Source organism: Amblyomma mixtum, chromosome 3, assembly GCF_055824585.1.
Source record: "Amblyomma mixtum isolate Tamu chromosome 3, ASM5582458v1, whole genome shotgun sequence".
NCBI lineage: Eukaryota > Metazoa > Arthropoda > Arachnida > Ixodida > Ixodidae > Amblyomma > Amblyomma mixtum.
In genome coordinates this window covers 397,730,047-397,756,496 of record NC_143014.1, presented here as the reverse complement: position 1 = coordinate 397,756,496, position 26,450 = coordinate 397,730,047, and the positions used below count along the sequence as shown (strand labels likewise).

Genomic DNA, 26,450 nt, shown 5'->3' with positions numbered 1-26,450 from the left:
TAGGGTACCCACCGGTGATAGAATGGGTACAAGAGTTCCCCTGGCCTAGTGCTCGGCTTATCTGGGGTGGGGTGAAATGCTTGCAAAATGGATCTGTGACCCCACCTTGCGAAGGCGAAAACGCCTTGTGCCATGGCGCCCTTTGGCCAAAAATGCTTGCGCCATAAAAATCCGCAGTCATCAACATCATCATTTTTTTCGGAATTCTTGACTAAGCGTTAAAGGACCCTGAAGTGATTTCGATGGGCATATTCTAGTGCAGCAGATCCATAGAGGCGGTATTCGCGAGTATTCCAGTCAGAATTAAAGCTCGGCGTGGCCTCTATAATTCAGAAATAATTTTTAAAAATCGCTGCTCGCAATGGCTCGCAACCGATTGGGGCGACACCACACCGCCGCGTTCCCCACGCCGATGACGTCAGCGGGCAGTATGGGTGAGCCTAGCTGGAAAGTTCACGTTGTTAAACAGAATCCCACGCAAGCTGCATACATTTTTTCTCACAGTACGTAAAAAAAGTAGGCAAAATGAAATTTCAGGAAACAGGAATGGAGGTTCGTTAAAGGACACACTAGGCGTCTAGCTATCTCAGAAGCATGGTGAAAATACTAGATTTTTGAAACAGCTCTGCTGATGCACGAGCAAAGAGCGCATGCGCTGACGCTATATGAAAACTACGCTTGCGATAACACAGGTGCGGTAAGCTAAAGCGCAACGCGAAGTGCAGACATAAAATACTGTGCTTCCAAGATTTCGATATGAACAATTGCCAGGAGTTCGCTAATCAAAAATAAGAGAATTATTAGTAAGATAGCGCTAATGGAACCGTAACTGCAGAACGGAATCAACAAGCGAAGCTAGTAGAGGTGCATGTCGAAAAGAAATCCAGCGCGGAAAGACGGAACTTCACGAAGGACAACGCGAGGCTGTAGTCAACGTCCCGCCACCCCGCGCTGTTTTTTTTTTTCACCATCAGACCACAACTGTTGGTTTTATGCCTTCCTTGGACGCCGTAGTGAAGGGCTTCGGATAATTTCGACCACCTGGGGTTCTTTAACGTGCACTGACATCGCACAGTACACGGGCCTCTAGCATTTCGCCTCCATCGATATGCAACCGCCGCTGCCGGGATCGAATCCGCATCATCATCATCAGCATCACCCTAACCACGTCCACTCCAGAAGGACAAAGGCATTTCCCACTGCCCCCCAACTAACCCTGACCTGCGCTAGCTGCGGCCCCCTTATCCCCGCAGACTTTCCAATATCATCCGCTTAACCGATTCCACTCCGCTACCCTGGGGGACCGACGGTTATATGCTCTCCACATTACGTGCCCTTCCCGTGCCCATGCCTCCTTGAATGCAGCTAGTACATTATTTTCTGACGTTTGGTACCTGACCCACGCTGCCCTTTTCCTGTCTATTAACGTTACACCTATCGTGTTCCTTTCCATAGCTCGCTGAGCTGTCCTCAGTTTTCTTCAAGCCTTCTCGCAAGCCTCCAAGTTTCTGCCACATATGTATGAGCACTTGGAAGACACAAGTGTCACATGTTTTCCTCCTGAAGGATACCGGTGCCCTGGTACGCTGCTATTCATGACTTTAGAGTACCTTACGAATGTACTCCAGCCGACTGTTATACTCCCAGCTATTTCACTCTCGTGGTATGGAGATACATTCACTCGGATGTATTCCGTCACCACTTTCAATGTTTCGCTCCCTATCGTAAATCGTTGTCCTCTTCGCAGACCAGTGAGTATTGCTTTATTTTCCTGCATATTTAGCTTGTAGACCCGCCGTGCTTTCTGTGCCTGTATGTGTTCTCGATCATGCTCTACATTTTCTTCCCTGTGCTATAGTGCAGTGTCATCAGCAAATCGGAGATTACCAAGGAATTCACTTCTGCGAATACCTCTTGTAAACAAGAGGGGAACAACATTTGAGAGATCCTGTCACTCTGCTGAAACCCTTCATTGGGATATTCCCTGCGGGGTACTATGGTCGCTGTGCAGTCGCTATATTTTCTACTACCTTTACATACGCCTCTCTACACCTCGGTTAAGCAATGGCTGCGTGGGGATTGTAGGCACGGATATGCGCATTTAACACTTACAGATGTTGTTGCATATTGAAACGAAAATGAAAAACAATTTGTAGCCTATCTCTTCGTCGAAACTACGTGTAATCATGAAACGCATTTCAGAAAAGGCATAGCGCATTCAAGGTCGGCTCGCACATCGATCATGGAAGCCGCACTCAGGCGGTGGTCAGGGTTTCTGGCTGCTGAACATGCCCCCGCTATCACTCGCTTCGGTTCCTTGAGCTAGACAGCACGCATGGCCTCGTCGTCTATATTCGCGGCTTGCGGAGCCTCCGCCATCAGTCGCTTTTCTTAGCTGGGCAGCGCGCTCGGCTTCCCCGCCACCTTTGGGGCTTTACGTAGCGCCACGTTCACTTGCTTCTTCTTTTGGTGCGGGCAGCCGGCTCAGGATCCTTCGCTGCTTTCTCTGTTTGACGCCCATTACTTCTCGACCACTCTTCATCGGCTTAGTGATGTGTTCGGTCACCTTGGCTGCTTTCTCACCTTCGCGTGCGGCTATACAAAGCTGCCACCGGCTCCAATGCGCGGCCGCGCCGGCACCGCTACTGGCGCCGAGCATTTCGAAGCGCAGAACAGACGGAAGAAGTCTGACGAAGACGACGATTTCAAAAGCGGAAGGAGTGAGGCTGCTAAGTAGAACACGTAGCGTAAGAGGCTGCAGTGATGGCTGAAAAGCATAGATACAAGCCGGTTGAAGACAGTCGACGGCTATCGTCAAATTTAGCTGTGTAAGGTTGATTACGATATAATGATAAAATTCTTTGTTTACGTCCTTCCGGAGCGCATTGCAATACATGGATTTAATGGGCTCGCAACAAGCCTGTGGTACTCGCTGCCAAAGTCTCCAAAAACATGCCCACATTGCATGGTCAGTATTGCAGACGGTCGCAGGCGAGGTAGGCAGGTTGCTCTTATTCAGACTGAACATGCGAACACCTGTCATAAATTGCGTCATGATTTCTTTTTTTTTTGTCTTGGAGATTGTTATTATAGGCGTTTTATTGCTAAAGGGCATAAGGCTGTGTTATAAAGACTACTTTGCAAGGCTGACCGGTAATCAAGACCTCAAAGGCGCGCAAAGAGGATTCTGAGCTCATCTCTTCACCGTGAGAAGTCGATCTACACGCCCCGAGCATTGTTAAAAACTTCGTATTATTGTCCTGTGCGGCCAATTTCCTGATTAAATCCAATTAGACGTCCCGGCTACCACGTTTTCTTTTTTTTTTTTTGAACTGAGCTCCGAGAGTAGGAAAAGCCAGCCAACGCATGGGGTTCCTTTCAGACAGTTGAGTGGCGGCTTCGCTTTTTCTTTAATTTTTTTTTTTCAGGTTTCCGTTAATAAATAGTTTCAATCGCAGACCACATAGGCGCAAATTAGGCCCATGGAGATAAAAATACGCGTGGACTCTTAGCTTTACGTACCACTCCGCTGATGGCAGAGCGACAAGCCACCACGCGACTGGCTGAAAGACACTACACGCGTTGGTTGACTCCTCCTACTCTCGGAGGTCAGTTAAAAAAAAAATGCGGGAGCCGGGATGTTTAATTCGGTTTAATAGGGAAATCGACCGCACAGAATTATAATTCGAAGTTTCTAAGAATGCTCGGAGCGTGTAGATCGAGTTCCCGCGGATCGGTTCCCGCGGTAGGAAACAGTTACTGCAATTTGCGAAACTCCAACCACAGACATACAAACTCCGCCATAATAAACTAATTATTGATAACACTGTCTATATTTTCGACCATTCCTCACAGAAAGTAGTCCCCCTCCACCCCCTGCCCTCCTCCCTCCGCACGCCCTCCCCCGTCCGCACTCCCTCCCCCGACCGCACGCCATAGCTACTGCATAAACCTCCCGTCACTCCGAAGCTCTCCTCCTTGTCCTTCCTTTACACTAATGTCCGAAGCCTCCTGCCCAAACTTGACGCCCTTGAAAGCCTTACGCGCACAATAGACAGCAACATATTCATACTCACTGAAACTTGGCTAACATCAGCCATACATGACTCTGAAATACTTTCCGTTTTTCCCAACTACACCATTTTCCGTCGCGACAGAACTAATAGACGGGGAGGAGGCGTACTAATAGGAACCCATGATTCGCTTCGTTGTTCTGAAATTAAAACTTCATCCCCTCTAGAAATATTGTTCATTCAGTGCCACGCTTCATTTCCTCCCGTAATCATCGGAGTTTGCTATCGTCCACCTGATTTAACCGATTCTTTTGTTGCTAATTTTCACGAAACACTTCGCGCGATAACAGCGGCTCACCAACATACTCCCATTGTTCTTTTCGGCGACTTTAACTTTCCTGCAATAAACTGGTCCGACCTTTCCACCACTACATGTAAAGATAACATCGAAAGCGATTTTGTCAACACGTGCCTAACCTTTGGTCTGTCCCAGCTCGTATCAAACCCGACAAGACAAAGGAATCATTCCTCCAACATACTCGACCTCGTATTAACTTCTCACCCTGATAACATCCCGCCGCTTCTTCATTTACCAGGACTCAGTGAACATTCCGTAATTCAATGCACGTACTCCTGCCAGTTGTCACACACAAAAAAATACAAAAAACATTAACTCTATACGACAAAGGTAACTATGCAGCCATTAATTCTGAACTAGCTGATTTCTGCATGTGGTTTCTCCGAGATTTTTCAGCACGATCAATCGAAGATAACTGGTCCCTTTTCAAAAACAAAATGCATCAACTTATAGATAAACATGTCCCTACTATCACCATCACCGAAAAACCATCGTCACCATGGTTCAACAAAGAGCTGAAACGCCTCAGAAACAAAAAGAAAAGGCTTTTTCGATCCGCAAAACGCTTTGACACCGCATCTGCATGGGAAAGATATTATTCTGCAGAAAAAACATACTCATCTTTAACAGGCAAAACTAAACGTACATTTTTCTCGTCTGTTCTACCTTCCATGTTGCACACTAACCCCCGCAAGTTCTGGAAAACTATAAACCCATCACATTCGAAGCCTCTAACATTACATGACGACGACAACAATCTTATCCCGGAACACGAATCTAGCCACGCTCTTAATAAATTTTTTTCTTCAGTTTTTACTAAAGAACCTGACGGTGACTTACCGGATTTCGCAGCTCTCGGCCACCCAGCTATGCCACAGATTACAATTGATGCTAATGGAATCATGAAACTTATTGAATCATTGAAACTTACTTCTTCATCTGGTGTTGACGGCATAAATTCTAAAATCCTAAAAAATACTAAAAACACTGTAAGTGTAATATTGTGCCACCTCTTTCAGCAGTCCATATCAACAGGTGTCCTTCCACAAGATTGGAAAGTTGGTAAGATCATTCCAGTCCCCAAAAAGGGCTCACCTGTTTCATGCAAAAATTACCGCCCCATTTCTCTCACAAGCGTCTGTTCGAAACTAATGGAACATATTATTTATTCGCACATAGTCAAATTCCTTGTCTCCGTAAAATTCTTTCATACTAACCAGCATGGCTTTTTGAAAGGACGCTCATGTGACTACCAATTGGCTCTCTTTATTAATGACCTAAGCTCCAACCTTGATTTAAACGTTCCTACTGACACTCTCTTCCTTGATTTCGAAAAAGCTTTCGATAATGTACCGCATAAAAGACTGCTACTAAAGTTATCGTGTCTAAATCTTAATTCGTTAGTATTAGAATGGCTTTCTAACTTTTTGACTAACAGAGAGCAATTTGTCTATGCTAACAATCATTCTTCTCCACGTAACTCGGTCATTTCAGGTGTTCCCCAAGGTACAGTCCTAGGACCTTTGCTTTTCCTCATATATATTAACGATCTTCCGTCAAGTATTTCCTCTACCATCCGTTTATTTGCTGACGATTGTGTAATTTACCGCCCAATCACTAACAGTACTGACGCTGGCATTCTTCAACAAGATCTTAACCGAATCCAAACTTGGTGCGAACGTTGGTTAATGTCTCTCAATATTTCCAAAACATGTTTAATCTCATTCCATCGTCGGCAGATGCATACTCCTTCTAAATACACTCTTTTCGGTTCAGAAGTATCGTCCGTCTCTTCCTGTAAGTACCTGGGTATTACTGTAACGCAAAACCTAACATGGTCATCTCATATCACGAACATCGCTAACGAAGCTAATCGTACCCTTGGTTTCATACGGCGCAATCTACGTTTTGCCACCCCATCCATCAAATCATTAGCATACATAACTTTTGTCCGTCCTAAACTAGAATATGCTTCGGCAATATGGGATCCTCACCAGTCTAACCTCTCTTTAACCTTAGAGAAAATACAAAATCGAGCTATCCGTTTCATTTATTCTGACTATTCGTACTACACTAGTGTGTCTGCCTTAAAAACTAAAGCTAACTTACCCAGCCTTGAAACGCGACGAAAAATTTCTCGATTGTGCCTCTTTCATATGTTTTATCATTCATCTTTAGGAGAATCAGTCATATCACCCGCTTATCGCCTCTCAAGCCGTATTAACCACCATAAGGCCGTCTACGCCCCCACCGCAAGAACTACCGCTCATTCTCGATCTTTTTTCGTCACGTCATCCCGGGACTGGAATGATCTACCACAGGACGCCGTGCATCACATCAACGCCATCCATTTTAAGAACGCCATCAAGACCATTATTGTATAACTGTCATGCCCATCCCTCATGTAATGCCCCATACCAGGGGCCTTTGAGGTATCAAATAAAAAAAAAAAGGAGAGCTCAGAGTCCTCTTTAGTGCACCTTTAATAAACCTATTCCATTAAAACTATCTGTTCGGCGAGGTTGTCGACTAACGCCTTTGTTAATTGCCTTGTACCTTGAGACCCTTTGCCTCAGTATTATTCAATCCATCGATATCAGTAGCTTCTGAGTTGCTCAATGTGAAATTAAGATTTTAGTTTGTGGTCAATCCGGGGATCCTCTTCTGCTGTAATCAAAACAGTGTACTTGAGGCTTTGAATTTGACTAGACTGTTTTGCGAAGTTTAAGGAGTGAGTCTTAACATAGAGAAATGTAAAGGGGTTTGGCTGTGTCACTGGGGCACTAAGTTAAATCATTTAACTATCTCAGAGTTCCTATGAGCCAGGTTCGCAAGAGTAAAACGTTCTGGAAATCACATATATGTTCTCAGAAACGACAAAAGAAGGCGTGGTTGGTTCTCAGTGTACGCTGGGGCACAAGTCTGGGAATCTCAGTTAGGAAGTTCATCTACATTCGCAAGTGCTGCATTTCACGAGGAAGAAGACAAAATCGCTGAACAGAACATTGGCGACCTCCGAGAGGCGCTTTCAGTGGGAACCCATGCGTCATGATACCTCGTTTCCTCGTCAAGAGTCTGAGAGGGCAGGCCTTGTGCAGTTGTCATTCTAGCAAACTGTTTCTCACTTGTTTTTCAAATTGGCAAAGCAACCTTTTTAGTTGATCTGCTTAACACATGCCTAACGTGGAACTTTGGGCTAGTTGGTGTGACATACCGAAGAGATGCAGAGTGAGTGAGACACGAAACAGATGAGCGCTGCGTGTTGCGCACGGGAAGCACAGATCGGTCATTTCGATTCTCACCGACATGACATCTTCTTCAGAGAACTCTTTGGGGTTTCCGTAGGGAAGATGCCGATGTTTTCCACTTCCTCAATGTACGCTTGTCTTAACACTTTCGTTTCGAATTTCAGTGGAAATGTCCAAGGAGTGGCTGCGACAGAGGTGACGTTGGACACTGAAGCTTTAATTTTACGGCGCCTCCCGCTTTCATGGCGCATATCCTTTTGTAAGTTATGTGAATGGATCGGCGATCCGCGAGAAATCTTTCATGAGCCGTCTACAGTAAGTCCACAAGCTCATTAGTCGACGAACAGTTTTGTCCCCATTTGGGCACCGAAATTACGAGATAGCAGCCTTCTCTTTATCTGGGTGCACTATGCCCTGGCTGACGATCTGGACACGAAAGAGCAGTGCCTCGTTGGTGAAGCGTCACTTATCTGTCTTCAAGGTAGGTGCAGAAGACTTGATGGCTTGGATTACAGCCGACAACAGCCTTAGTTGTTCGCCTAAGTCTGTTGCTGAAGCAGCCGCGGAGGCTCTGCGGTTATGGAGCTCGGCTGCTGGCCCGAAAGACGCGGGTTCGACCCCAAGCGCTGCGGAAGCATTTCGATGAAAAAAAAAAATGCTAGAGCCCCGTGTACTACGAAATGAGCCCACATTAAAAATCCCAGTTGGTCGAAATTACCCGGAGCCCTCCACTACGACGTTCGTGATAGCCTGAGCAGCTCTGGGACGTTAAACCCCATGAAACGAAATCGTTTGTTGCTAAGACGAAGACGTCATCGAGTTAAACGAGACAAATTTCCCATTCGAGGCCTGCCAACACCGTGTCCGTGACTCGTTGAAACGTTGCGAGTGCGAAGCAAAGTGGAAATGGCGTGACCTTGAACTCAGAAAGACGTCAGTCTTCTCGTGATCGCTTTCGTTGACTTCGATCTGCCAGTGCCCGCCTTTCAGATCCATCGACGAGAAACGACGCTTGGCGTTGCACACTTTGTCCAGTGTGTCATCGATGCGGCGGAGGGGGTCGGCATCGTTTTTCGCAATGCAGTTCAGTAATAGACGTAGAAACGAAGTATCACCTTTCCTCTTGACCGATAGATCCGGTGACGCCCAGGGGCTCTTCTCGGCTAGATGACGTCGTCGCGTAAGATTTCGTCGACATGAGCTGGGATGGCTTCGCCTTCTCGGATTCACACACGGAAAGGGCTCTGTCGCGCACGTCGGGTGCATTCATCGGTGATTACCGGTGCCTGGCAATATTCGTTCGTAAACCCTCGAAGAAGTTGAAAATCAGTCGCTATAACGCTGATGACTATGCAGCTAGTCCTGCGTGTTAATGTCGAGGGCTAGCTCCTGTTGCGGGGTCAGTGGGCTTGCTTCTCATGAGTCGGAAAGGGCGAAGACAATTCGAACATCAGCGGTTTCGTTTAGGAAAGCGATCGTTGTGCTTTTGTTGAGGTGTCGGCACTCCTAGCAGAAGCTCACGACAACTTTGCCTGTTCCGAAAACTGGCGAAGACACTTGCGATACCAATAGCCCGGTCGATGGGCAAATCTGTGTTACATTCGATAATACACCTTCGTGGTTTGCGGCAGCTCCAGTGGCAGACGCATGAAATAGGCCGCTACCTGAAGAAAAATGGAGCTTGCGCATATTTAGTAATTTATTTATTTATTTCAAGATACCCCTAAAGGCCCTCTTCACGAGGGTATTACATAGGGGGTGGTAAAAATTACTAATTGTATACATAGAAGGAACATTTAACATGAGTAACAGGGCAAAAAAGAAGCTAGAAAAGAGCAATAACTGGTAGTCAGCAACAATCGAAATGTGGCGGAACAACAAGACGCAAAAAAAAAAGAAAAAACAGAAAAAAGAGAAATAAAAACATCGGAATAAACAGAACGAAAAGCGAAACTCAAACACATTACGGTTTGTAAAGATTGTCGGTCAGAGTAGTTTGTAATGGTTTGGTACACAACACAGTCGTCAGCAAACAGTCTAATTTATGAAGAAATGCAATTTGGTAAGTCATTAATAAATATTAGAAAGAGAAGGGGACCAAGAACACTTCCCTAGGGCACACCAGATGTGACATGCGCCAATGGAGAGTTAGAACCATTAACAGAAGTGAACTGAACGCGAGATGAAAGGAAGTCTTTAATCCATGCTAGTACCTGATGGTGAATATTAAGATGCGATAGCTTGAGAAGTAGTCGATGGTGTGGAACCCGATGAAATGCCTTTGAAAAATTTAAAAACAGAGCATCAACTTGAATTGCTGCATCCAAAGAAGTAAATAAGTCGTTAGTAAATCCGGTGAGCTGAGTGTCGCAAGATAAGCCCTTGCGAAAACCGTGCTGATATTTAAATATGATGTTATGATCTTCAAGATAATGAATGATCTGAGTGTGTAGGACGTGTTCAAAGAGTTTGGAGAAGGTGCAAGTCAATGAAATGGGTCTATAGTTTAGAGGATCAGAGCGGACGCCAGATTTGAAAATTGGAATTACTTTGGCTATACGCCAGTCGTGAGGGATGGAGCCAGATGATAAAGACTGAGAAAAAAGTGCAGACAAAACTTGGAAAATACTGTGAGATATGTTTTTAGTATTATATTGTTAAAGCCCAGTGAATCCGTGCTTGTGGTAATTTTAAGATTATTTAACAAAGAAAGAATACCATCTTCTCTAATGACTATTGGGGGCATAGAATAATCATGAAATGGGTCGAGAACTGGAGAGGTAGTGATGACTTCTTGAGTGAAAACAGATGAGAAGGCATTGTTGAAGAGCTGAGCAGAATGGACATCGTCCAACTGGTCACCATTAGAACTTGTCAAAAAAGGATCAGCACGCGAATGGCGGTTAATTACGCTCCAAAACCTACGGGGGTTATTTGATAGCATGGTGGGCAAAACACCACTATAAAACTGGCGACGGGTAGCTTTAAGCATTTTTTGGTAATTTTTATCACTTTGTTTGTATTTTTCCCATGTGTTTAATTGGTTGTTAGCAACTGCCTGTCTATACAAACGTTTTTTCTTATTATTAGCTCTTCGCAGCCGCCCACTGAACCAGGGCGCACTTTTGCTGCACTTAATTGTGATAACCGGAATGTATTTTGTAGTGAGGTTAATTAGAGTAGTTTTGAACACTATCCAGTTCTGTTCAATGGAACGGAAGGAAGATTCAGCCAAGAACCGCCCAGAAAAAGAGGTTAATTCATGGTTCATTCGGTCAAAATTAGCTCTGCTGTAACACCTGATTATCTTCGTGGTAGTTTTTCTTTCGATAATTCTGCCATTGATGCACCCAGTAATAATATCATGGTCAGAAAGACCATTAAGGTGAAATATTTTAGAACAAGCATCGGGATTATTGGTTAGAATCAAGTCGAGAATGTTTGCAGTGGTACCTGATGATCGCGTGGCTTTGTAATGAGCTGAGTTAGGTGAAGACAAGTCCGTAGGAAAGCGTGCGCATTCTTATCACTTGGAGAAACAGATAGTGTTTCCCAATTGATACCAGGGAAATTAAAGTCGCCAAACATAATTAGGGCAGAATTTGGAAAGCGCGTACACACATCGGCCAGTAAGCGACAAAATTCATCTGCAAAGCCATCACACAGGTCGGGTGGACGATATACAGCACACCAGCAATAATGTTCGTAGTAGTACATTTCAAGGATACGAATACACACTCGAGAAAAGTAGAAGCAACGATTGGTATAGATATCAGCTGTTGCTTAATCGCAAGAAGCACACCACCTCCTCTTCTGTTCTTTCTGTCGCACCGAAAAAATTTAAAGCACGATTCGCATGAAAGGATGCCATCATCTGAGATATAATCGGTTAGCCACGTTTCAGTTAATGCTATCAACGAGGTTCCAGAGGAGTCGAGGAATGCACCGAAATTTATTTTTCTTGTGTAGTACGACGTCTAGTTGATGGCCGTAAAATTGCCTGAAAAGCCTACAAAGAAATGGCATTATAGAAAATAAAGATGTTCATAACAACATGTTAGCAATTCCGTGTCATTTGGCATTATTAACAAATATGTGTATTTCCGCTAGGAAATCTTCAATGGCAGGGGGCCGATGGCCAAACCGGGGTCTGGGTGAATCGGCTCGAAAGCCCTGCAGACCGAGACGTCGATAAGAGCAGTTACGGTAGAGATGTCCTGGTTCTCCGCAGTGAAAGCAGAGTGGCCGGTTATCAGGTGTGCGCCAGACATCGGCCTTCCGCAAGGGCGCTCGGCGATCGTCGAAATACTGCACTGGTGGCACTGAGGACCGCGGCTCAGGAGGCGTTACCGGAAACGGTGGTGGCGAAACCGCAGCCGGGCGCCTCGCAATTTCAGCATAGGTGGGGCGGTGGCATTCTCCTGGTAGGGGAGGTGTTTCGACAGCAGGAGCCCTGAACGCCTGTTGCATTTCCTCGCGAACAAGAGCAGAAATCGAACCTAGCGCTGGCTGCGAAGGGCTGCAAAATTTCAGGACCTCTTCACGCACGATGGTGCGAATAAGTTCACGCAGATCGTCAGGGTGGCTCCCGGAGGTAGCAAACGATGCGGTGACAGCAGCAGCATGCACGGGCCGGTCGTAGGTCGCAGAACGTTGTTGCAGCACCTTTTCCATCGTTGTGGCCTCTGTAAGGAATGCAGCAACGGTCGATGGTGGGCTGCGCACGAGGCCTGCGAAAAGCTGCTCTTTGACGCCACGCATCAAATGCCGGAGTTTCTTGTCTTCCGGCATGGCCGGGTCAGCTCTTCTGAAAAGGCGCGTCATGTCCTCGACGTACATCTGGACACTTTCGTTCGGCAGCTGGATGCGAGATTGTAGTGCACGCTCAGCTCGTTCACGACGATCAGCGCTTGTGTAGGCCTCCAGCAGCCGACGACGGAACTCATGCCACGAGATTAAAACGTCCTCTCGGTTCTCAAACCAGGTGCGAGCACCATCCTCGAGGCTGAAGTAAACGTTCCGGAGTTTGGCTGCGTGGTCCTATTGGTTAAACGCAGCTACGCGCTCAAAATGAAGGAGCCAGTCCTCCACATCCTCAAGAAGTTCCCCACGGAACGTCTTGGGAATCCGCGGAGTCTGCAGGGTGTAGTGAGATGGCGCGGCAGCGGCAGTTTGCAGAGGAGAAGGAGCGGCTGTCTCCATGGCGCCGCTCTCTACTAGTCCTACCTCCGAAGGCAGTCCCTGGATCCTCCGACTGAAGCGGTGTACCGGGGTGTCGAGTGGTACAGGGCTGGCGCGACGGCTGCCTGGAGGGGTCTCTTGCATGGGCTCACGGGTACCCCGCACCTCCACCAAACTGTAACGTACTTGTTGACGAAGGGGGGCTTTAATAACAAGTGCGAAGACAGACAAGGCCACGCAAGCTGGGGCAGCAAGGGCGACAGATTCCACACGGCGCGAGCCCTTCTTCGTCGTCGTCAGCAGCTATGCGCCACCTGGCAATGCTAGGTGGCAATATTTAAGTGGCAAACATCTGATTTTTTTAGAATCTTTTTTCCCATGCGTAGTTTCGCTCCCAGCCTCAAACTTTAGAGGTGTACGAGCGATCAAATTTTTTTAACAAAAATAATACGGGACGGTACTATTCTCCGTACACCTAAACTACAGCATTTTTTTTGTTTTCAATCTTTGAGGCAGCGTAACTATTGTAGATGTTTCAGAGAAGAGCGCCTTTTCCCAAAACCAAAATCGGCAATTTGAGGTCAAAAGATTGCTTTTGCGGTATTGTGACACCAGTGTAGCTGGACGTCAAAGAAAAGGTGAATCATGTTCACTAGTAAGCTGGTTAACTAAACTGTTGCCTTTATCTTTTTCGCCATTATAGGTGCTTGGGGCCGCATTCTGTAACGGCCCTCTTCTTTTGCATTCCGTTTGGTCCACTGTCATTGGTCGTTGCTTCCATTGGTGTAGGGCGTTAGCGTCACGCTGGCCGCGAGAGCAATACTGCCCGTGATGACACATATGCTCGCGTAAACGCGTCGAGCCCATGTCCCACTAGCGGACAGGCGTTGACGCCCACGAGTGAAGGAGCACGATGACGCGTTCAACAGGCCTGCCGATCTTTATCGCCGCTAATTCGGTCTCGGCATAGAAATTGGGCGTAGTTGGGACACAGCCGGACTGGATGCGGTGTCTCGATGCAGGCTAGTGGCGCCGCCGCAACCAGACCGGCTGTATCTGTGAACAGCCCTTTGCTTTCTTATCTGCTGTTGCTTTCGCCAGATCGAAGTCCCAGCCAATGGAAATGAAAAATGAATCCCTGCAGGATACGGCCCCTGATTTCCCTTCGTGATTTCTAGCTGGCCATTAGCACAGCCGATGAAATAAACGCTGGCGCAACAAGGACACTAACAAGAAAGGGAAAACACATGCGCACATGCGCACATGGAACATGTAGTGCGCATGTGGTGTCCCTTTCTTGTTAGTGTCCTTGTTGCGCGAGCGTTCATTTCATCATGCACCAACTCGCCCCTCAGGCCGTTCTTCTGTAGCACAGCCATATCAGTTTTCACAACTTCGAAAACGCGGTCAATCTCGTCGCTGTGGCTCAACAAATTTTGCCCATTTGACGAGCGATTCGACAATCGCGCTCCTACGATGCACCCCCAGCGACGCCTGCATGCGCAAGTCAGTTTGTTGCGCACATACCACGTGACATTATCTGTCCCGCCCGTGATGCTGTGCTCGTAGCTGCTCGCTGCTCCAGCTCAGACGCGGCAGAGAAGGTCCCGTCGCATGCGCGCCTCGAAACGACGTGCACTGCTGGACGTCGCTATGTGCACGCACCGCAGGTGCGCGCGATTTTCGAATCTCTCGCGTAATGGCCAAAATTTGCTGAGCTACAGCGTATTCGAAGTGTTTAAAACTGACATGGTTCGGATCGTGGGTTCGGATCCCACCGGCGGCATGTGGTTGTTTTTTCTTCTGCTTTTCTAATCAATTAGCTTTAAGCGATAACACATTCAGTAATATTCTAAATCGATCAACACTACAAAATTAATAAATAAAAAATTAAAACAAAATTCCTTGTGCCCCTTGGTTTCTGTGGCTGTTGGCTTCTGTCCTATTTATAACGAGCCCCTCATTCCCCTTCCCTTGTTTGCTTAATTGCTTAGTGAAGGCCTCGGTTCTGGCAGCCTTGACGTCATAGGAAGCATAAGAGGGTTCTCACGCAGCTTCCACCCTCTCCGTTCGATGACGTTCTACGTCACACCTGCGGTAACTCAGGACGTTCTACGTCCGCCGCTTATGAACGTGGGTGGCGCTGATGAACACTCTCAAGGTTAGGTTACTTGTAAACATAAATACCCCCGAAAGCAGATTTGACAGCCGTCGCCGTAGCTGAGAGGTAGAGCACCGGACGCGTAATTCGGAGGTCGTGGGTTCGGATCCCACCGGCGGCATGTGGTTGTTTTTTCTTCTGCTTTTCTAATCAGTTAGCTTTAAGCGATAACACATTCAGTAATATTCTAAATTGATTAACACCACCAAATTAATAAATAAAAAATAAAAAAAAATCCCCTGTGCCCCTTGGTTTCTGTGGCTGTTCGCTTCTGTCATATTTATAACGAGCCCCTCATTCCCCTTCCCTTGTTTGCTTAATGGTTATTATAGGACTGATGACCAGCTAAAAATCTCAAAATGTCACCAGGCGCCACTCCGCAATAGTTAAAAAGCTAAATATTAGAATTTAGTCAATCGGATTAACAGTTAACATGATTTCTCTTTTTCCTGATGACCACCACAACTGATGTTACATACCGCAAAAGCGATTTTTTTTACCTCAAGATGCCTAATATTTTATAAATTACTGGCGGGCTTCCCTGAATCACATAGTATAGTGCAACAGAGCCCGGGCACTGTGAGTGTGCGCCAGCTCCGCGATCCGCAGAACCACGTACTCAAGTGTTCCCGCTAAGAGTGGTCCACGCTGTAGACTGCAAAGGCAGATTTGTAGCGGTTGTGGAGCGAAATCTTCTGCTCTTTTTTTCCAAGAAACACTATTACAACGGCCAACTGCGAGGTTCGGGCACTTCTTCCTCTTGCACATGAAGAATTACTCGTTGTGGTCTTCGAGAGCTGAGCACGGCTCGCAACGCGCATTCCGGTGGACGGAAAGTATGTAAGCGCCTTTATTTTGTGCTATTTCGGTGCACACCAAAGCACCCCAGGCTGTCGCAATCAATCCGGAGCCCTCCACAACGCCGAGTGTCTCTTTGTGCCTTTCACTGCCTCCCCCATCTCGTCCCTCGTGGCGCAGCATCGCGACGTCCATGCAACTTGAGAGACATTCACGGTGTCTCACCTTAACTCATTACTAATACAGATGATTATGTATGCAGACAGAGAGAAGGAGCCAAGCCGTGATCTCTTGTGACACAGCTGAGATTCATTCACCGATAAACTCTAAACACTAAGGGAGCAAGAAATTCGAAGGACGATTGCGATTCTCCTTATGAGAAATTTGAGCGCAACTCTGTCGGTGTCTCAGGCTCTGTAGGCTCAATGTTTTGCTTTACTGGGTCATCCGCACGTCTGGCGACGATATTAATTCTATAGTAGCATTAGTTGATGAAGACGACGACGTGCAATACACAGCGCGCGAGAATGTGTATATCAGTCCGATAGGAGTATTAGTTGAAGAAGACGATGTGCAATGCGCAGGGCGAGAGTGTGTTGCAGCTTACATCGAGGCGCGATCGGCTGCGGCGATAGCCTATAGTGTTCTCGTGCAGTAGCCAGCGAAGCTGATCTGTTCTCGGCGCCGCGGGTTCGAACACCAGTCGCAGCAGTGTTTCTTTTTATTTATTTATGGTTCGGTTTCAGTACACCGACGGCAGCGACACGACTGAACTCACAAATTGGCGCTTAAGAGCTGCGTTCCTTAAGGGAGTGAGCTGTCCTCCGGAGAACTTTGTTCAAAGGGCAGGGTATGTTGCGCAAGCCCGGGGGTAGATTTCCGTCACTAAAAATGCGGAATACTTACGGTTCGCAGCGGAACAAATCCCTCCCTCTTCACACCTTGAGAAGTTCTAGCAGTCGCGAAGATTTTAACCCAGGTTTCAGCCTCATCTGTTTGCTAACCTTAAGAACTTCAGTGCCGCATTTAGAAGCCTCCGCCCATTGCTAACTGCATCAAGTTACTGTGCTTTGCAGCAGATGAGCATTCTCTATATTTAGTGACCACAATATACCCCGGAACTTGGCCAGCATAATCCTGACTCTAAAAAGAAGTGTACTAGAGGTTTGGTTTGGTTTGGTTTATGGGGTTTAACGTCCCAAAGCGACTAAGGCTATGAGAGACGCCGTAGTGGAGGGCTCCGGAAATTTCGACCCCCTGGGGTTCTTTAACGTGCACTGACATCGCACAGTACACGGGCCTCGAATTTCTCCTCCAAAGAAATTCAGCCGCCGCGACCGGGATCGAACCCGCGTCTTTCGGGCCAGCAGCCGAGCACCATAGCCGCTGAGCCACCGCGGCGACAGCTTCGTTGTATCGCCGGCTGGCACACGCATCCAGCCAAGCAAGCACGACGCTAGTAGATGAACGAAGATGATCTTATGAGGAGAAGGAATAACTGCGAAGGTGGTCCTTTAATAGACTAGTCGCCGCAATACATACACAGCTAGGGCCACCCGTGGCGCTCTCCATGACAGGTTAATATAACTATAACAACCTTACTACCTTTTTACTCCCATATAGTTTTATTCGTAATTAGTGTGTACCAGCGGAGTCCACCTTGAGTCTGGTTGATTTTTGTTTTTATATTTTTTGTTTAGTTACGCCCCGCTATTTGCTCTGCCTGTAGCAGACAACTGTATCAAGGAAGCTCTCTCCCCAGCCGAGGGTACAGCTCGCGTCAGTGCGCATTGGCGTTCAGCTCGGTCGGTGATGAGGAAGGAGCATGCACAGGAGACGAAGGAGACAACCTCTGCCCGTTGCCTTCCCATAGAAGCAGTCCGAAGCTACCGGCTGCATCGAGATGACGAGCTGAGGTCAGCGCGAGAGATGTCGTGCACGTTCTGCAACGGCGACGCGTTAGCATCCCCGGCTTGCTCAGGCCACTGCACGTGAGTCCGAGCACCGATTTGGGGCTTGCGGTCTTTGGTAAACTAAATCCTCTCGCCGAGTGGGTGGACCGCTGCAGGTGTGCCACTAGAACTCATTGTGCGCAAGTTTTAAAGCGAAATGTGCAAAGCTGCTTTGAAGGGCTCAGTAGATAAGACAATTACGCATTGTATGGTTCACTGAGCACCTGTGCTGCGGTTGGTGCTCCTCCACTTTGTGTGCCAGACCGCAGAGTGAGGACACTTCAGCCGGCGCTAAACAAAGGATTGGTGATGCTCTCGGGCGTTGAGCTCCATAAGAAGCATTGGCGGAGGATTGAGGTCCTTAAGACCCGACATGGCAGTCGCTAAAATGTTTTTTACACCAAGAAATAAGATTAAGGAGCCACAGTTAGAGCAAACAGCAGGGAGAGTAAGCAAAAATGAGAGTGCGCTCTCATGCAATACAGAAAGACATAACGGATCCATGAACAAAAAAGGAGGCGCCTGTTCTTCGTTTTCTTTCAGTGCCGCCGGTGACGTTACAAGCAGGGATGCGGACGTATTTAGAGGCAGCAATAAAGTAGATTTCAGGATCTGCTTTCGTCTCGCTCCAAGAGGGAGCGGGGAGTATTATATCTGCGTAACATACGCGCTTGTTGCAGCTAACAACCGCATTCCTTATTTCTAATAGATTTTTGAGATAATGCAGTCGGCGCCTATTATATGAAGTGTTGAACGCAAAGAATGCGATTTAGATGAGCATGCAACAGACGCGAATCCCAAAGCCAACGTAACACAGAGTGCGGTGAAAGGGACTAGAAGGTGGTGACGTAGGGGACGATGCTAGGAAAAAAAAGAGACGACACGAGCCCTGAATACCCACTGGAGGCCCCATTGCCTCCATGCAGCATATACGAAAAAGTACAGGTAAACAAGAAACGCAAAATATACAGGAGAAATGAAGACAGGAATAAAAACTGCCAGTTAGTGGTCGAAGCCAAGATGCCTTGTTCCCTTCGGTAGCAGTGCCAGTGATTGTGTATTGGTACATGTCGCTCTATTCTTTTGTTTAGCATGGACCTCTACCATATCTTTTGCGCGCATATCAGAGGATTGGTGTAAAATTGAGCACTTGGTAAACTGTGGGATGTAATCCCACATGCGGCCACTTAGCCCCCTATGGGCATGCAGTTGGCCGAAAACTCGACCCTTCTGAAGCAGCCGAAACATGCTCCACTGGATCTCTCCTAGAAAAGGACGTCCACTTTGCCGTTGGCGAACTCATACTAACCGAACGTTGCGAAGCCAACAATAAGGCATTCAGGAGTGCCTATGATGTAGGAGCGACACGGGCGGAGTGCATCACAAGTGGGATCTCGTTCCGCGGTGCATATGCAAAGCAAAATCAGCAAGTCGGAAACAAATGGACGACCGAATAAGTCTGCACAAAAAAAAATTGGCGCCGCTTTGTGCACATCTCGTGGTCTCCGGAGATGCAATTTTGACCTATAAATAAAAATGATTCTATTGCGAAAGCAATACTACGCCAGGTCTAACCGCTCGTCGCAAGGTCCGTGGACCCCCCTGCTTTCAAAAACGAATTGGCCAACATGGGTGGCACATTTTCTACCGTTGGCTGTGATAGAAACAGCAACCGGCCAGTGCAGTGGTACATCATTTAACCGCTGCGCCACTGGGATGGTATTGGTATGAGGACTCGGCGCATCTATGACTGTTAAGTAGAGAATGAGCAATCTGCATTTATGGACATTAACCCACCACAGCGATCGTGTCTTACCCTTCAGGCGAAGCTTAAGTGTCCTCTACAACTGAAGAATGAACACCTGCTTACGCACATCTACTCGGTTTAACTACGCTAAACCCCTACCAATTTTTTAAAAACCGTTTACCAGTTGAAAGTTTATAAGACAGTATTTATTTGCCTCTCCACAGCTTTTTACTGTCTACTTATTGTATAATGAGAGCAAGGCTACTCTCAAGGGCCACTTCGATTCTAAAGGCATTCCGCGATTAAAACTTGAACGAATAGATTCTCATAGAGTCCACTGGTCACTTAAGACCTCCGTGTACCACTGGCCGATCCCTAAGGGTTTCGATGATGGTCTCAACTGACACTGAAACTGCCATTCTGACGGCATGTAGGCGGGATGAACTAATTGGGCTGCAAGCAACCGAGTCAGTAATTAAGATCAATCTCGGAGCTGCAAGACGACTCCGCTGAACCGCCGCATTTCAGCGCTTCCTTCTCAGAACAAGGATCCCCAACGTTGCGCGAAATTTTCAACTCGCGCGATGAACTATGCACGTCCGTATAGTACAGCTTCGTTTTTTTCGCACAGTTGAAACCAAGCACTGAATTGAAAACTTTATGAGTCTTCGGGAACTTAGTGTCATTAAGCGGCGTGGGAACGTGGGCAATTGGCGTCTGTGTCGCAAACAATGTTGTAGACGCCGCATCGGAGCACAAGAACTCTCTTGGACGAGCCGCCAGCTTTTGCAGACCGCGACGATCGAGCAATATGTCTCCTTTACTTACCTCTGGCCCGGTGGGCGCAGGTAGCTCTTCTTGCGACCTTTGCCCCATGCAGACAGCAACGAAAGCCTAGTCTTCAAAATTTCCGAAACGTATTCACATCTTCCCTTGCATCTAAATGAATGGGCGAACGGTCGTGACGGTGGCTTCACGCGGTGAGCACAGCAGCAGCACAGCAGCCATGAAGTCGCCGTTTAGCGGCGTAGCACAGAGAATTGCTCGCAGTCGAACACACTCGCGCCCAGGATGTAGCTTCATGCTCCCAACACAACGATGCGCCCACGCTTGTCGAGGGGCACCCGCCGTGATAGGAGCGTTAGCTTTTACTCATCACGTTTCGAGATTTCGTGGGGTCTGCTACCACCCTGAGATCACAGCGGCATCTGTGGCAGCAACTAGAAAACAGCACGTCTCGCATTGAGACTTGTAGCGCTATTTCCAGTAAACCAAACAGCTAACGCTCGTTACTTCAACGTGTTCTAGACGGTGGCGGCCTTTTTGATTGCAGCTCTGTTACTTCAGTTCACGGTGGAAGATATATAGGTGAAGTACACAGCGGCCTGCGCCGCTCTCAGATAAAGTCCGCTAGTTTCCAGAAATGCGACGAGATGGCTATTCGCTCGGCGGCCCGGGCCGTAGTGAGTGAGAGGCAATGTTTATCCATGGGGAATGCGCGCTTTGTGAACGCCATTTTCCCGAAACCTGTTGCCGATGAAAAGAAGAAAACACTTTTGCCGCTTTGTTTCGGTACCGCTTCGTTGCCAACTGCACTTTTGTAAAGCAGCGGCTTCGCGCTGGTTTAGTTTAAGGCGACGAAGGCGATGAGTTCTGGCGGGTTTTTTGAACCTGCTACACGAATAAGTGCCGGCGCCCTGATAACCGAGCATGTAACCATCGCTCGTCTTTTTTGTTCTCTTGACCTTTGACTCGTTCGTTCGTGTGTTAGTTGGCCCGTTCATTCGCTCGCCTGCTGCGCGCCCTGCTCGTTCCTTCGCTAGTTAACCCGTTAGTTCGTTCCTTAAATCATTGTAACATTTGCTATAGCTTTCGTGCGCGCCGCTCGTTCGTACTGCCATGCACTTGCTTATTATACCGTTCGTTTACTCAGTCGTTTGCTTGCTCTTGATATGGCCGCTAATTTGGATATGTTCGACTTTCTCCAGATAGCGTACTCAAGCACGCACATGTTTTACGGTAAGTTTGGTTTGGTCTATGGGGTTTAACGTCCCAAAGCGACTCAGGGTGTGAGAGACGCCGTAGTGAAGGGCTGCGGAAATTCCGACCACCTGGGGTTCTTTAACGTGCACTGACATCGCGTAGTACACGGGCCTCTAGAATTTCTCCTCCATAGAAATTCAACCACCGCAGCCGGGATCGAACCCGCGTCTTTCGGGTCAGCAGCCGAGCACCATAACCACTGAGCCACCGCGGCGGCCTTTACGGTGTGTTTCTAGCAGTCCACTAGCTTTAATTTACGCTAACTAAAAGTGCAACACCTGTTTCCAGAGCGCCTACTGTAAAATAACCGTGACTCAATTGTCGGCTGATATGCTCCTCACTCCACCACATTGCAACATCAAGCGCAACATTAAACTTCTCGCTGCGCTGTAAGGCGTAAGGAATGATTAGCCTTAACAGTATTAACTCGCCAATAACAAATTATTCTCGTCTTCGCTTCTGCCACTGATGCAAGGGTGCTCTCAAACTTTGACTGTGCCACAGTTTGCACTGAAACGAGATTAATGTAATGATTTGTATTTACTTTTTGCTACACATTTCATTCGTACCACACTTTATTGCGAGCCAATTTTCCGCTACTGAATTTTGCTGGTCTTGCCTTACCAACGCATGCCACAAACTCGTCGCACTGCCTTTAATTATTTTTCTTATACTTACAAAGACACCAAAATCGCTCACATCTTACTGGCCGATGCTTGGGAACGGCAACCCCGAAATACTTTTTTTTTTCGTAAGCAGGAGCTACTGATAACAATGTATGTGATCCGAACAGTTACATTGTACAGTTTACCAAAACGTTTGCTCATTGTCGCTGGCAGCGGTTTCAGTGAGTTTAAGCAAAACGTTGAAAATAAAACACCGTGATTGCACTGACAGATGTTGATGCACTGAAAGCCACTGTTGCAGTTTTCAACAAAACACTTCCGGCCCATTGCTGCAGTTTACCGACCACCACCGTGCCGCTGGGGAAGCACTGGCGTAAAACCGCACCGCCGTGGACCGCACTCAGCTTGCTTAGAGTGCCCCGACGAAGCTGCTGGTGATGGCGCAAGGAACAGTTCATGCCATGCCAACGGTTTTTGCGACGTAAACAATCCGTGCGATATCTGCATGCTATCGCAACGAGATAGTTCATTTATGTTTTCTTTCTCCCGGTGAAGTTTCACAACCTTCATCGACACTGGCGCTGCGATCAGCGGCCCGGTTCGGATGACGCGGCTGGCACTTTATCTGGCCGCTTGCGGAGGGTGCGCCGCCCGCGCAGTGTCCTCGCCTTATATCTTACACCGTACTTCAGCTGGAGCTTGCCTGAAGAAGTTAACATCGCGACTCTGCAGGACGTAGTGACTTGACAGCTTTGAAATCTCTGTCTATATCTGAATAAAAAAAATTATGAACTGTGCGGAAGTTAAGAAAATATCAGGAATGGGGATTTTTCGACACTGTCTGCAATCTTGAAAACTGCGTTGAAGTTACAATGGGGTCAACTACATTCAATTTTTTTTTACTTGATAAAACATCATCTTGAGGCTTTTACATACGCTGATGTTTGTCCGGCAGCAAAATCCGGCAGCAACGTCTAATAATAAAAAAAAAGCAGAATCACCGCCTTGAAGTGAGTGGTGTGCAGCCTAGCCTCTGGGAGTTGCGGCTTATTTTATAGCATATGGAAGCCGTTTAAAGTGAGAGTAATACCTTTATTGATATAATAAGGTAATCTATCAATACAGGCCACCTTAATTTGCCCTCAGTGTCCCTGTAAAACAACAATAAAAAGTTAGCTAATATACTTATATTGACAAATTCGCTGAATTGCAAACACATTGTGACCTGGTAAAGACGAGTGCCTAAAACCCTATACGAGTCGGATCTTCGTATGGCGCGTTTTCTTTTTCCTGGGTTTCCATTTCCATAAACGAGAACGCAGTTTTGATGACAGAACGCCTTGTTCAAAAATGTTGCCGACCAAATTACTCTCTTCCAACTTGCGGCATCTTGCGCTGCCACAGAAGTCTCACTTTCTTTTTGCACTAAGCTCAGAGAACCTCGCAACAAAAGTTATGACTTCATCCATTACAGCTAAGTCTCTGATTGCAGGAGCTTTGAAAACTATGAAGTTGGTTTCCCTGCTAAGTTGATGTTTAAGCACCGAAGTCATAGTGCCCTATGTTGGGACAAAACCAGAACGCGGTTGCAAGATTCCGCGTTTTATAGCATCCGAGCTGCCCGCTTGATTGCCGCTTCAAAGGTGCGGCGCGTGGTAGAAGCTACACTTGCGAAAGAAGTCGGCTGAGGTTTGATGCGTGTCGCGGCACAGTCTTTTCTTGTATCTATGTGGGTGTACTCTGTAGGGCAATTGAAGCCCGGCACTGTTTCTCACAAGCATAGTGGAAATCCCCGGCTGCTCCAGGCAATGTCATTTGCGGGAATAGTGTCCAACTCTTAATGAAAACAGCTTAGTAAACGAGGCACAACATGCACAGCTACTAATGCAGGCTCTAACCAGCAAGTCAGATTTAATCTAGTCCTAGTGGTCTACGTGAACCTGTGACCTGTTGGATTTCATTGCCCTACACCCGCTGTAAAAATCTCTCCTGGCCTCCACTGCAGCTGTGAAGAGAAGTTACAACTAAACCCATTTCGATACACACGCAAAAAAATAAATAAATATAGCTTCGTCAATACAAATACATTAGCAGTGTTTTTGTACGCTGCGGCACTGTTAGCGTTCATGTAAGCGCTGTGGTTAGCTGCCGCGGCTCCGGTTGGACTCCAAGCTTTTCCGCTAGCTAAATCAGGTTTGGAGAATAGCCAGCTGGGGCAACCATGCGGTGGCTTTGACTCCTTCTTTCCCTCTGAGCACGGCCAGCGACCCGAAACCTCCAGCTTGAAGTTTTAACAAGTAAATGAAATTCATGCAGTTGTTTTGCAAAGTTTGGATTAGGTAGTTGTAGCCAGAACTGAGGAAGTTCTCTCTGAACACGACGACATAGGGTGTACCGGATACAACTGGCTGTGTAAAGTGTTCGCGCTTATGTGCTTTCGGGCTGATCTCACAAGATTTTTCAGAGATTTAAGTACAGATATACTGCGGCCTGTTTTGACAGACCACATTCTACAATGATTCTAAAACAGAAGCTACAGGTATCCACTCAGCTCCACTCGGAAAATAAAATGAATCGAAAAAATAAACTTACTGCCGAAAACCATGGCGTCGTACAAACACCCCCCGTGGCGTGTCTTCATACCACGCAGACACTCCTGAATACGAGTTCCACTGGCCTGTAATGCCGTCATCAATCACCGTGCGGTGGCTCCTGAATTCTCTTTCTCGTGTCACTTGTTCGTGACATTTTCGTGCATGCAACTCGCTGATTCTGACGGCAGCACAATGAATCGGTGACTGACACGGCAACAGCCAGGAAGAGATGGGCCCAAATAACGTGTAAGCTGACATGACCACGCCGTAGATGTCCTATGCAAGTTTCCGACTGTGTGAGGGCAGCGTGCCTACACGAAGTGCACGCGCTCAGGATACACACCGGAAACCGGCCAATTCGCCGGCGGTAGACGCTGAAATACGAAGCACCGCGCGCATTGTACGCGAAACGAAACAAGCCCACAGTGATGGATGCCGTCCGGGCTGTTGGCTTCTTCCGTCGCGTCAACTCGCACGCGAAAGAGAAGACGAAAAGCGAGCTCACCGGAGCCGCCGTCCCAGTCCGGGAGGTTCCGCTTTGCCGCCCGCGCCGCTCGAAGCCCGCCGAGCGAGTGGTGGCCGGCGATTGTTCGCGGTTCTCGAAGGCGGCGCCTCCGAGGAGCGCCCCCTCTCGGCCGTGCTCAAACGCCGCCTCTGGCGACCGAGTCGAGAGCTGCGTGCCCCCTGGTACTTTTCTGCCTCATCTCCGGAGTGTGAGCGGACGTCCTGGCCGAGCATCAGTGCAGTCGCCGATGGGGAACTCCGTGCTTCTTACGCCCGTCTCTCCCACTGCGGCGCGTCGCGTACTTGCATCCAGTGTCAATACGGCAAATAACCAGTGTCCAAACAGAGTTTAGTTTGAAGAACAAAAGCGGATGGGGGCCAGGAAGCCAGTTGGTTCCAAAGGCACCGTGCGAATGCGCCAAGCTTTGAAACATTGTTCGCAATATGGACCAATACTTTACCGTTCCAGGCCGCACTCAAAGCTTTCCCGGTGAAGGCAATTCGTGGTTTGACCACGCGTCATTGAATTTTAGGCAGCTGAGCCGCAGGGACACTTTTTTCATTCGAAGACTCAACATATGGTATACTCTGGGACTGCCTATACACTATATAGGCAGTCGTGGAGGCTATTCGTATAAAGGAACCTCAGCAAGTTCCGGGTCTTATTCCTCGCTGTCATCCATATGAAGAAGTCTTGCTTCCTGGTCGTCGTAAGCCTTTTTTCAGCATCCTTGACCTTATATGCTCTGTCCCTGCATATGCCACAGCAGGTGGTGGGCGTCAACATGAGCAGCCAGAGCCGAGCACATCTTCTTGAGAATCCCATCGGCACGTCACCGATGGGGTAAAAGCCGCCCCAGTCCTTACCTTTCTAGGGCGTCTTCTTGTATACAACATAATTAGATTCGTTTTATCATGGTCTTATTTACAGGAGCTAAGTCCTGAGTTATACATAGTGTCTTGGTCATTATTTTTAGTTGCCTGATGGCCGCTAACGAGGTTGTGTATATATAAGCTTGTATTAGTGATCGTATATCTGTTATAGCCTGTATTGCATTGCAGAAAGAGTAAAGTTTTTTAAGGTTATAAAACAAAAACAAAAAAAAACGAAAGTGGTTTCGGGTTGCCCGATACGTACTCACGGTGCGCGATTAGCTGTTTTACCAGCCTTTTTCTACGAACGATACGTGAGAGTATGCCATGCAAGTTCTTGGCCAAACATCAG

General features: G+C 47.5%; 1 protein-coding gene across 2 annotated transcripts in view; it reads right to left on the bottom strand.

Annotated features, from left to right (window-relative positions):
• The window catches only part of Mp (collagen XV/XVIII-type protein multiplexin), a 264,052-nt gene extending 238,753 nt beyond the window's left edge, over positions 1 to 25,299 (bottom strand). For both annotated transcript variants that reach the window (XM_089584492.1, XM_089584493.1), the window contains exon 1: positions 25,227 to 25,299. The gene's annotated coding sequence lies outside the window, so the exon portion shown is untranslated. The remainder of the gene's footprint in view (positions 1 to 25,226) is intronic.
• Positions 25,300 to 26,450: the final 1,151 nt, after the last annotated feature.